This window comes from Gavialis gangeticus, unplaced genomic scaffold, assembly GCF_001723915.1.
Source record: "Gavialis gangeticus isolate Ggan-Ray unplaced genomic scaffold, GavGan_comp1, whole genome shotgun sequence".
NCBI lineage: Eukaryota > Metazoa > Chordata > Crocodylia > Gavialidae > Gavialis > Gavialis gangeticus.
The window spans coordinates 17,050,916-17,062,764 of NW_017729004.1; the positions used below are offsets into that span (position 1 = coordinate 17,050,916).

At 39.3% G+C, this 11,849-nt stretch overlaps 1 protein-coding gene and 1 long non-coding RNA gene across 2 annotated transcripts in view; both read left to right on the forward strand.

Annotated features, from left to right (window-relative positions):
- Positions 1-11,849, forward strand: part of DPP6 (dipeptidyl peptidase like 6) — a 982,502-nt gene that overhangs the window by 324,549 nt on the left and 646,104 nt on the right. The gene's annotated exons all lie outside the window — the stretch shown is intronic.
- Positions 3,068-3,856, forward strand: LOC109291231. The gene is made up of 3 exons (XR_002095779.1): positions 3,068-3,475; positions 3,553-3,561; positions 3,840-3,856. It is a non-coding gene; the product is annotated as an uncharacterized LOC109291231 (long non-coding RNA).

Consider the following 11,849-nt stretch of genomic DNA (forward strand, 5'->3'; position numbering starts at 1 on the left):
CTCCTCCTGGCCGCATCATTTGTGCCCACATGAACTAGGATACATGTGGGCACAATATATATTTAGTGTATGTATTATTTATGTTTCAGTTGTCATATCCTTATCATTTAATGCCATTTAATTGAACCCTACATCAGCTGTTTCCATTATTTTGTCCAGGATGGATACTGTTTGAATTTTTTAATGCTTTTTGAATATTGACACAACACTAGCACTCTTTCTGGCTTCCATAATTTCTCTTGCATTCCAATATTTATTAAAAATTAATATTGGAAGGCCAGAGAGCTCAGCCAGCTGTTTTAAGAATCTTGGGTACAAGTTTATGGTCTTGCTGTTCATCTGTAATGAATGATATTTAACATCCTCCTTTGTTACTAATGGACTGGGAAGTACTTCATAATTCTCATCCAGTAGAATTATGTCATTTGGCATACAGGACCAAAAATTTTATTCAACATTTTTTAATTTTATTCTGTATTTTTATTAATAAATGCACCAACTCCTTTTAAAAATGGGCCTTAACATTCCTAGAGTTTTGTTGCTGTTTGTCTGTTGTTCCTAATATATATATACTTACAAAATGACTTCCATGGATTTTTCTCACTTGTCTTTTCCTTTTCTTATCAATTGTATATACTTCACAAACTGTCATTCATATTTATTTCTAGTTCCATTTTTCCACTTGTAGATTGTTTTCACATTGATGCCTTCACTTCAATGATAAAATGTCAGTATTGCTTATTCTTAGATTTTTATTCTTTCATTTTTGGTGTATTTCTTAAGACCCCAGCTTCTGGAATGAGACAACTTTGTGAAAACCTCATTCTTCATCTTTTTTTTTTTAAGCAGATTTGTAACTCTGGTTCCTAAAGAAAGTTCTTGATGAAAGATTGATCTAGGCACAAAAGGCACAAAACCCAAGGTAAATAAAAAGAAGTCTACATATATTATGTAGCCTGGGGACACCCGGAGGGTGTGCCCTGTGCTCTGATGACAGGGGCAGTGGTCAGGCAGGGTGCTGAGGAAGGGGTCAGCTACTAGAGCTGCTTCCTCCCCTGTCTATAGAGCTAGGTGGAAACTAAGTACTTAACTATGTACAATTTATTACAAGAATAAATACATACACTTAATATAAAACATGGAATATTTACAAGGCTTAACATATACTACTATATATAAAATTCCACATTCACATATAATAGCACGTATGAACCAGATAACTTACAACCTATACAACACAATTAACACATAGGGATATTAACCTATATAACTCAAATAAATTAACAATAATATTTCTTTAAACCTTCACAAATAACAATACCAATATACACACTGAGGCATTAAAACACATAAACCATATGAACCCCCTTAAAGAATACCCCTAGCTATATAGCCCTTAACATAACGACAACCTCAAAATAGGGAGTGCACCCAGCACCTCCCCGAGGGGTTTCCCTGAAGCCCCTCCCCTTTAGGGCCCTGGGACGTGGACACGCCCCTCCCGCAATGGAGGGTGGAGACGGCAGACACTCCTCACCCATGTCAGCCTCGCTTGCGGGGCCCGTTTCCTCAGCAAGTCACGCTTCCTCTCTGGAGAAGTCAAGGCTCGTCCCTTGGTGGCCTCTCCCCAGCAGTGCCTTCAGGTCTCCTCGATGGCCCAGCACCCCGCACTGGGCACCCAGGGCTCTCTTTCTCTCATGGGAGCCAAGCCCTTATAGGCTCCAACTCCCCAGTCTCACACTGGGGTTCTTCCCTTTCCCAGGCCCTGCTCTGGGCACCAGGGCTCTTTTACTTAAAGGCGGAGTCTCACTGCAGGGCTCCGGTCACTCAGCCTAGGGCCGGGGCTAACTGGAGCAGCTGTGAGCTGCTTCCAAGGCGGTTTCTCTGTGCACCGACCCACGTACCATGTGGAGCTGAAGCAGCCTCAAGCTGCTCCCAGGGCCAGCTCTCCATGCAGCGATCCGCACACCGCTGAAGCTCAGGCGGGGTCCCAAGGATGGCCATCTCTGGAGCTCCTCTCTCCTCGCTGTCCCTCATCGTCTCTCTTGAACCTGCTGAGCACGCTGTCTTTTTATACTCTTCAGGGGCTCCACCCCCAAAGTTCTCCAGACCTGGCTGGTGCAGTTCTGATTCAGGTCCAGCTGCTTCTTGCCCCCTCCCTTCAGAAAAGGGCTTGATATTGCTTCCTTTTGCTGTCTCCAGATTGGTGGATGAGCTCCACCAATCAAACAGCAGACCTCGAGTCTGGGACTCTACCCAAACTAACAATTTTGGGAACCCTAGAGAAAGAGAAAATGAAAGACCAAATTAAGCAAAACAAAAGATGCGAATTTGGGTTGTAGATGACTCCATTGACAGCTAAGAAGGCTGATCCTAGAGCCACAGACTCTTGCTGACACCACAGGTGGTGGTTAAAGGGAGGGTCAAACTTCAGATTTCTCGGTCTTGTTTCCTTTCTGTCTGTCTGTGTCATTTTTCTGCCTCCAAGGCGAGATCGTTTTCCTCAAAGTAAGGTGTACCTTCTCTCACAAGCTGTCGCCATGTAGCCCTGTGCCTGGCTAGTTTTTCACAATTTGTGATGTCAGTGCCTCACGTAATGTTTTCCTTGCAGGCATCCTTGAAGCATTTTCTCTGGCCCCCACATGTCCTTTGTCCTTGGCTGAGTTGGGAGTACAGCAGTTGTTTTGGTAAATGTACATCAGGCATTTGCACACAATGCCATGCCCACTGCAGCTGATGTTGAATAATCAACAGTGTTAGCATTGGTGAGGACACTGGCATTTGATAGTAGATGCCAGTAGGGAAAGGCAAAGAGTCTGTTAACAACCTGACCTTTCAATATACGATGAGAAATACTTTTTTTTAATGCTTGAAAAATAATACTTTTCTATAAACAATTAAACCCAGATCTTCAAAGCTGATGAGAGGTACAAGGGCAATGATTACTGAGAATGGGCAATGTGTTCTGTGTTGCCCAAAATTTACTTATGAGACTCAGCACCTGGCCCAAGGAGCTTGCATTCTAGTCAGTTCAGCAGGTTTAATATATACCTGGTTGTAGGCTGAAAGCTTTAGTGATTCTAGGACAGATTACTGAGTAAAGAAGTGGGTTTTAAGATATGATTTAAAGGTGGTACTACCAAGTGATTGATGCATGAGGCAAAATGGATATGGAGGAATGGAGAAAGTATCAGGATGTAATAAAAGCAAAGGATTGGGAGTAGCCAGGGGAATTAGTGGGTAGGCAGATGAAGAGAGAAGAGAAGTGGGTAGTGAGAAGCATTTGTTCAGCGTGGAGAGTGACTGTTTTGGAATAAGTTGCAATGTTAGCACGGCTAGATGTGCAAACACCTACACGCGATTCACAAGATAAACCCAGAGATTTCAAATAGGAATCTACAGTGTCAAACATATTCTGTCCTGTTGTGGCCTTTCGGTATTCTCTGCAACAGAAGAATTGCTGTAGTATTTTTGTGTAGTCAGGATACAAGTGAAAGCTAAAAACTGGCATTTTCCAAGAGGTGTCGTGAGTCTAAGAAGGGGTGCCTTGAGTGTAAAAAAGTTAGAACCACTGGAGTAGGGAGCCACGTAAGTATAGGTAAGGCTGAAGGGTGGATAGGAGAAGGATATGGGAAAGTAGTTTTGCAGAGTGGCATTTATTTCATGGTAACTTTAGTAGAAAATATCAATCTGTCTTTGTAGACCCCCAGGTTTGGGTTTTTCCTTATTGACCATCTCTTTTCTTCAGCTTGCTGTTCAGGTTGTTGGATTGAAGACAAACACCTCTATAGTGTTGACATCTAATATTGACTGTATAGACCCTGAGTTTGAGGCAAGAGTGAATGAAAAAGAAGGGTTTAGTTTAAATATTGATCATAGGCAGTAATTACCAGTTGGGATCTGTTCCTACCTCTTCCAGGTACCTCATCTTAATCAAGGCAACTAATGGATACCAGTATTCTGATATTTGTGGGTTTCATACATTTGGGTCCAGTGAAACACACAGAGAAAAAAGATTTCTATTTTATTTACCATGGGTCTTTGTTCTCTAATTTATTTATCAGCCAAAGGGTGAGGAAATCGCTTTTCAGAAAATTAAAGTACCAAAAGCACACAACGCTCTGAAAGCATTTTTTGTGATTCCAAACTGCATATAATTCAGACGTAACCATCATTTTTCTTGGCTGTAACATAATGCTCATACCACAAAGAAGGCGGCCACAACAGAATAGCATTTACCTTGACCTTCGTCCAGCCACGCAATGCTATTTATAAGCATTGATCAGTGCAAATGAAAGAAACGTACAGAGCGCCTTTCAGGCTGTTTACTCATTATAGTAAGCAAGGTCAGAGTTCAGATCATTCTTCTGAAGACAAAGAAATACAAGGCAATTTTTTTTTTCTGTTTAAAGGGATGGTCCTATACGTGATAAATGGATTTCGTTTTTGATACTAACCGGAATCAAAATGAATTGCATATAGCACCCCCCTGGCTACAGCCAGTAATATAGAGAGCAGGGGGAACACAGGACTAAGATTAAAACAGAATGGGCCAGATTTTGACTTCTTCTAACATCAGAAACAAGGTGCATTGTTTAAGATTTGAAGAACAAAGGTCTAATCTATTCATTTTGATGCAACTCTTACTCAGCAGACATGCTTTTTAATGGCATAGAGCTGGTTTCCATTCAATTCTGTGGGCTGTATTGGAGGCAGTGATGTTGCAGTTACCATATTTACTTGCATCTAAGATGATTCTGCATGGCCTGGCATAGGCTGCCCTTCCACATGCTGTGTGCTGGGAGGAAACAGAGCCTGAGCAGCCTTTATCAGTAAGAGGGGGTGGGAAGAGGCAGAGACTGGGGGGAAGTTGTGGGAGGAGAGGTAGAGCCTGGGGAGATGTGGGGAAAGAGGTGAAGACTTGGAGGAGTAAGGGGGAGGGACAGAGGCTGTGAGGAGCTGGGGGTGTGGAGTGCAAGTAGCAGAAGGGCAGGAAGGCTTCAGGGGGAAGAAGTGTGTGTGTGTGGGGGGGCACAGGGCTAGGGGACTGCTTGATGTCCTCAGCACCTGACCCTCCCCAGCCATTGCTTTCCCTGCCGTAGCAGTGGGGTGGGAGGTGAATTCAAGACAACCCTCTGATACTTAGGGTGCCTGTACACAAGTGTGGAAGCTGCTTCGACACGCTGGAATTCCAGCACATCAGAGCAGACTCGATAACCTGAGTCAGCTGGAGCAGCCTCCTGCACCTCTTGTATCAGTGTCCCCGGGGTTAAAAATGGCAGTAGGAATGATTGAACTAAAGCTCATCGAGTGGCCCGAACCGCCATTTTTAAGCCCAGGGACACTGATACATGAGAGGTGGTGGTGCTTTTATTTTAATTTAATTTTATTCAAAAAAGAACGCCTTCCCCCCGCACCACCACCCCTAGAGCACATGTAAAAGTGCCCTTAGATTCTATACCTGGAAAATTAAAACAAGTTTATACATTGTCCATATATAGAATCTAATTATTGGGGGGGGTTGTCTTAAATTTTGGGCCATCTTAAATTTAAAAAATTATGATACACTCTCTAAAATTGCTACTCCTTTGGGGAGTTATACAACTGCTCCTCTTGCCAGTATTAAAATATGTGTTTCCATGTCATCACTTCTAGATTCTTGTATTTTCTAAATCCCTAGACACACTGGAATATAAAACTGTTTTATCTGTCCTTCCTGTAATAAGCAGATTAATAGCACAGAACATTGTCAACCTGACTGAAAATTTAAGTTTGAATATTCAAGTGTGGATACTATCTTGACTGAGTGTTATTAGAGAATTCCTGAAACTCGTTATTAAAGAAAGCTGAAGTACTTATAAAGCCTCTAATGAGATGCAGTAAGTTTTTTTGGAAAAAGCTGGGGGGAGGTTTCTAACCAGACATGAAAGGTTTATTATGAAGCAAGGATCTGCTCCCACTAAAGTTAATGACAAAACTTTGTTGGACTTGCACAGAAAGTAGAATCAGGCCTTAGAACAAAATTAAACAGGGTGAAGCAACTACTCAAAAACAGTCTGTCACTTCCAAAGCTAATAAAAATTGCTCTTTAGGAGGACCAAAGTTAGTAATTGTTTTAGATGTAACATTTTTTTCTCTCTCCTGAATTTATTCTTCAGTGGGCTCTTTGTGTATTTACTATGGATTCACTGATGATAGCAGAATTTGAACTCTGCAACTTTGGATCTTATGACAGATCTATAGATCTTGGCCACTCAAGCAGCAAACAGTAGTGAGTAGCACTATAAAGCAAATAACCCACTAGGGAGGGATGTGATTTTCTTTGATAGTATGCTTTATAAACTAGATGAGAATTAAACTAGATTGTCAAGTTTTGGCCCTATACGTACTAACATTGCATCACAAAGCAATGATATAACCTTTTTCAGGTAGGAAGTTAAGTTTTCTGTGGCCGGTTAAGACTAGAAGGAAAGTTGAAGCTGGTAAAATATACTAAACAAGGAATAAAGTAGAATTCACATATGACAAGGGGAATAGCCTCTGTGTTCTTAAGAAATGAGTCATGCAAAAAGTTACTGGGCATTACAAGCAAAGACCTCTTTTCGTATCTCATCCTGCATGGGCGACTTCTAGAAAGGCACTGTTCCATAATACGGTGCTTTGGATTAATGTTGACACAGGAAAAAATTGTGTCACATACTTAATCATCAAGGCACTTCGGGAAGCATTCAGTGACTTTTCAGCTTGGCATTATTTATCTTGTGTGATGTTAGTGGATCATACGCTGAAGTGATCATAAGGCAGGGGTTGTTTTTTTTGGTAATACAAAAAAAATGAGCTGATAAGAAGATCTGTCTCACAGTCGCTACGTGCACCTAAAAACTCTGAACTCTCTATAAACAAAGTTATTTTCTCATGCCAGAACTGGATGGTGAACTAATGGTAGTTTCATTTTTCCCAAAGCTGAATTTCTAAGGCACTTACCACTTCATTTTCCGTTTGCTGAATTTATGCCAAGGAGCATCAGAAAACAAAACAGAAGCAACTGCATGAGAAATTCTCAGCATCCTTCCATGGCAGATTATTGGAGATGTTTTTGTAATATCTCTTCATTTCCATATATTTTAAAGCAGCTTTGATTTTGTTTTAAATACAGGATTAAAACAATCCCTGTGTTAAAACTAAGCATGACAGTGTCTTAAAGTGCCACCATTTTCAAGCTCCCGTGTCTTCTTAAGGTTGGATGTCTGACAATATTTTTTTCCCCCTGCCCTAAATCAAGCTTTGGATGGATCAAGTCTGCTCTGTCTATGATCTTGATGGAAAGGTTTTTTTGCTTTTTTTTTTCAATGTCACGTTCAGCTATTGGTTACTTTATGCTGAGCTGTGGACTGTGTGGTTATTGGAAGCAGCATTAAAAGCTAAGGAGTGCCTCTGATTTCAAGAATACCTAGTGCTCTACTGTTTTAGGCACCAGTCTGATTGTAGAACACAGTTGCAACCACCCAGGATACATATCTGACCTGCAGACATCAGGGATGAACAAATCAAAACTATCCAGAGTGAAGAGATGTAAAAAATTTTGGAGGGTGAGTGAAAAATATACATTAGCTTACTAAGAAACTGTTATGGTAAAAATTAAATGTGAAGTAGAGAATGTGTTTGACGACAAATGACCAGGTGTAAGTGAGCAATCTGATCAATCCTGACAGCATAGGATTTGATTATATATGCTTGTTGCTTTGCAAATTGATTTAATTTTAACAAATCACTTGCTAGGCACATAAAACATACAGTTTGATCTGACGGGTATAAGAAAAGTTTTATAGAGTTTGAAACAGAAACAGCATTTGTACACAGAAAAACACTTGAAACCAAATTGATTTCTTTCATGTCCTTTCAAATTACATTTACTGGAACCTGTATATAGAAAGGTATTTTTTTTAAAGAAACTCTTTTTCCCCGCAGCTGTGTTTAAGAGCTGAGGGAGACTCGTAAGAAAAGTAAAACACAGTGCAAAGTAATTTCTTAGTTTTACCTTCTTGGAGATTAGAAGAGAAGAGAACTGTCCAAATAAGGAGAGGAAAGCTTCAAAGAGAAGATGTAGGATTTCTTACCATTGTTATTGATGTATTTTAGAGATTATAAAGGGAATAAGACCATGTAGGTGTATGACACACATTTCAAGCTTACATTGTTATCCAGTGCAGTGGTCAAACAAATTAAATGTTAATGTGATAGCCTATTAATCCTAAAACCTCTTGCATATCTTGTGGGGTACTGATAAAATCACAGAGACATTTTACAGATCCTTCTTTGGGCAAAAGTAGACTTAATTTGGTGCAACAAGTGAAATGGTTATATCTGTCATGTACTCTGAATGATTTTCTCTAGTTTTGATGGAACAAATGCGGGGCAATGTTTCATTATGAGTCCATACTACAAACTAGGGATCACTTCCAGATGGCTTTGAATTAAACCTTCTGTATGTGTTGAGAATATATGAACGGATATCACTTTATGAGACTACCAAAATTAACTTGAGTAGAGTCAAGTCAATTTTATATATTAAATAATATATACAATTTCAAGGATCTGAGACTCTGCTAATTTGTTTCAAAACTTTAATATATAAAATTAGTCTTGATATGAGACTTCATCAGTGGTGGGAAATGGTTGGCTTTTATGGTAATACTGTCATTTGTAAGCAAGAAAGAGTAGTTAGGGATTTTCCCTGTTTGTAATGATCTATCTTGCAATCAGAGTGATGTTCTTATTCAAAATTTTGGGTCTTTTTTAATGTATGTCACTACTTGAGTACAAATCATATTTTCAGTATTATACCATGTTTTATTTGTGCAATATAAATAACATTTTCTTGGAAATTAAAGCATATCCAGTACACATAAGCAGATATTATATCATATTAAATGGCATGAGATAATTACTGCTGTCAAAGCATGGCACTTATATGGGCTTAGGGAAGCGTTTACTTTTAGGAAGGCAAGATGCCCTTCTTGAATAGAAATATTTTATTCACACAAAACTTTTGATGTTGTGGTTCTGAACACTTTACCTCTTTGTGTGAGCTATTTTACGCTTTTAAGATGCCTTTATTTTGTGCATATTCTTTCTGGATCCCTAAAGTTGTTGTCCTATTTTATCCCTAAGGTATGTAGCATAGTGAGGTTATGTAGTCCAAAATTTAATTCTGAAAAAAAGTTTCATTTTTGTGTGTTACTGTTTTTTTCCAATTGCAGGCAGTTCCAACAAGAAATATGTCAAAGCCTCACAGAGAGTTTTTATGGCTGGAATTAGGATATAATGGGTAGCCATTTTACTGTACAATATATACAGTTATAATAGCCCATAATATATTTATGCAGGAGATTATGTATCTGTATAATATGGCGCACACTCCTTCATTTCACTTAACTCTGAGTCTTATCTTGTTCACTATTTATGGCCATATCAAGGTCATGATTTTCAGTACTCTTATCATTAACATACCTAGCAATTGCTCTCCCTAATTCTTTCCATCCCATGGAACATAATAGTAAATGAAAAAGAATTCCAGGTAATTAAATCAAATCCTCAGCATTAAATAGTTTGTGAGGATGAATCAAAGTATAATTCCAGGAGGATTTTGAGGGCCTTCTTCTCGGCTGGTATAAATTGAAACCGATGGAGCTCTGATGATTTATGCCAGCTAAGGATCCAGCCTATATTGTTAATTATTATCTATTCCTTTTTAAAAATGTTTTAATAATGACTGGATTCAGAAGCTCTATATTAATATATGAAACATCAAATAACACAATGCTTCAATAGTAACAATCCGATTTATGGATTGGGGAAACACAGCTGGGATGTGCTAGAGGGTTTGCCCTCTGGGTGATGGGTGGGGGAGTAAATGTGGATGGGGTGCGGTTTTAAAGTTTTGAGGTGTTGTTTGGAGAGTCTTTTATATTCTTGTGGGTCTTTTATTGTAAGCTCCCCTGAGCCTGTTTGGGTAGGGCAGGTTATAAATCGAACTAATAATAATATAAGCCAACAAAAAAAGCCAGTGAAACCCTGCTTCTATCCAGTATTCAGTGCTTACTGAAATAAGTACAGGACCTCCTCGCTTCAGCCAACTCTCTGGTCTTCAGTTCACATAAATCTCCCAAGACTGGGAGATCTGTACACCAACAGGAAGATTTTCAAAAGTGCTCAGCAGCAAATCAGTGTGACTGAGGACATTTGCAGTACTAGGATGCTGATAATTTTTAAAAAAATTATAGCCAGAATTGTGCTTCAAACACTTGCACACAAATGGCCAAATTGAGGATGGATGGAAAAGCAAAGTGTTTCCCAGAGGAAACATTTTTCTAGAGTTAACAAGAACTTTATTTTTGCTGCTTAGAATAATTACAAATAAGGCTGAAGACTGAAGTGTTTAACTTATAAACCAAGGTGTTTTGAGGCTTGTTTAGTAATATTGTTAATATGAGAGAGAGATTTCTTTAATATTTATACCAAGGTTTGAAAATAACAGGGTAAAATGTTATGAGTATTAAAAAAGAAGAGAAATTGTCATGGAAACACAGAAAGTTTGATATGAAAGAATATAATGGCTACTTCAGAGCCACTGAGGTCTCTTGCAGAAACCTTTATTTAGAAAATGTTTAAAGCATACATTATTTACTCAATACTGCACCCTATTGTGATCAATCAAACCTATAAGTATTTAAGGACTATTTTTAATGGATTTTTGAACCAATAGACCATAACAGCTATAAAAAAATCTATTATGAGCTGTAGCGCCACGGTTTTGAAGGAGATGTGCACAGTGTAAGCTTGCATTTCAAAAAAGAACCCTTAGAATTTACTTTGAAAAGTATTTATGGTGGTGGGTTGAGGTAATAGCTCTTCTTCAATATTTGCTTCAAGTTACTGCCAAGGTTTCCATCATGAGCCTGTATTACCCCAGGTTTATGTTTTGTTCATAAATGTGCTTTAGGTTGTAAAATGATATAGCAAGCATCTGTCTTGGAACAAATCTCTCCTTTTCCTCACATTTTTGATGGGATTTAAAGGCCGTAATACAGGGGGACTGGTGCATGAGACGAAATGTATAAGAAAAAATGGTGAAGGCATAGGAATAAGATAAGAATGAAACCTGACCACGATAAACATCAGTTGAAGTGTTTTTCATTACAATTTACAGAGAAAATAGCGGCAGCTTGTGTGTCTAAGTATTAAATAAAAACTGAAATGAATGTTTTAATAAATGTATTATATATGATTTATATGTATAAATCCCTCTAGTATACACGCATATATATCCCAATCTCTCATTCCTTAGAGCAGAAAAAAAAAATCTCTTGGAGAAGGCAGGGCTGCTGTTGTAGTCTGACTTGCTTAACCCTCCTGTTGAAGCAATGTGGTACCCAGTTTTCTGTCTGTGCCTCCTGTTTTAAAGGCTAAGGGAGCTGCTGCTAACTCTCAGCTGAAAAGGAATCTCCTCTAGCTCAAGCGACCAAGGCCTGCACCTTCACTGCTGAGAAAGAGGGCTCTAGGGCAAGCTCCCCATGTGCAGCAGGGTGCATGCTGGTTTGCAGCACAAATTAAGTAGCAGGTAGTGTGCAGCTGTAAACGCTGCAGAGAAGCCTGTTGCTTTCAGCTGGTTAGGAAGTCTTCCACAGTGGCAGGAGTGCTGCAGGGACTGTTGTCCTCCATTACAGATGCTTGTCAACAGTGCAAATGGTGCATAGTTCACCTATGGACAGACCATGTTTATAGGAAGAAGTCTGTTGCATAGACCATTTACTCACAGTTCCTCTTCCTTCTGGGGGGGGGGGGGGTGT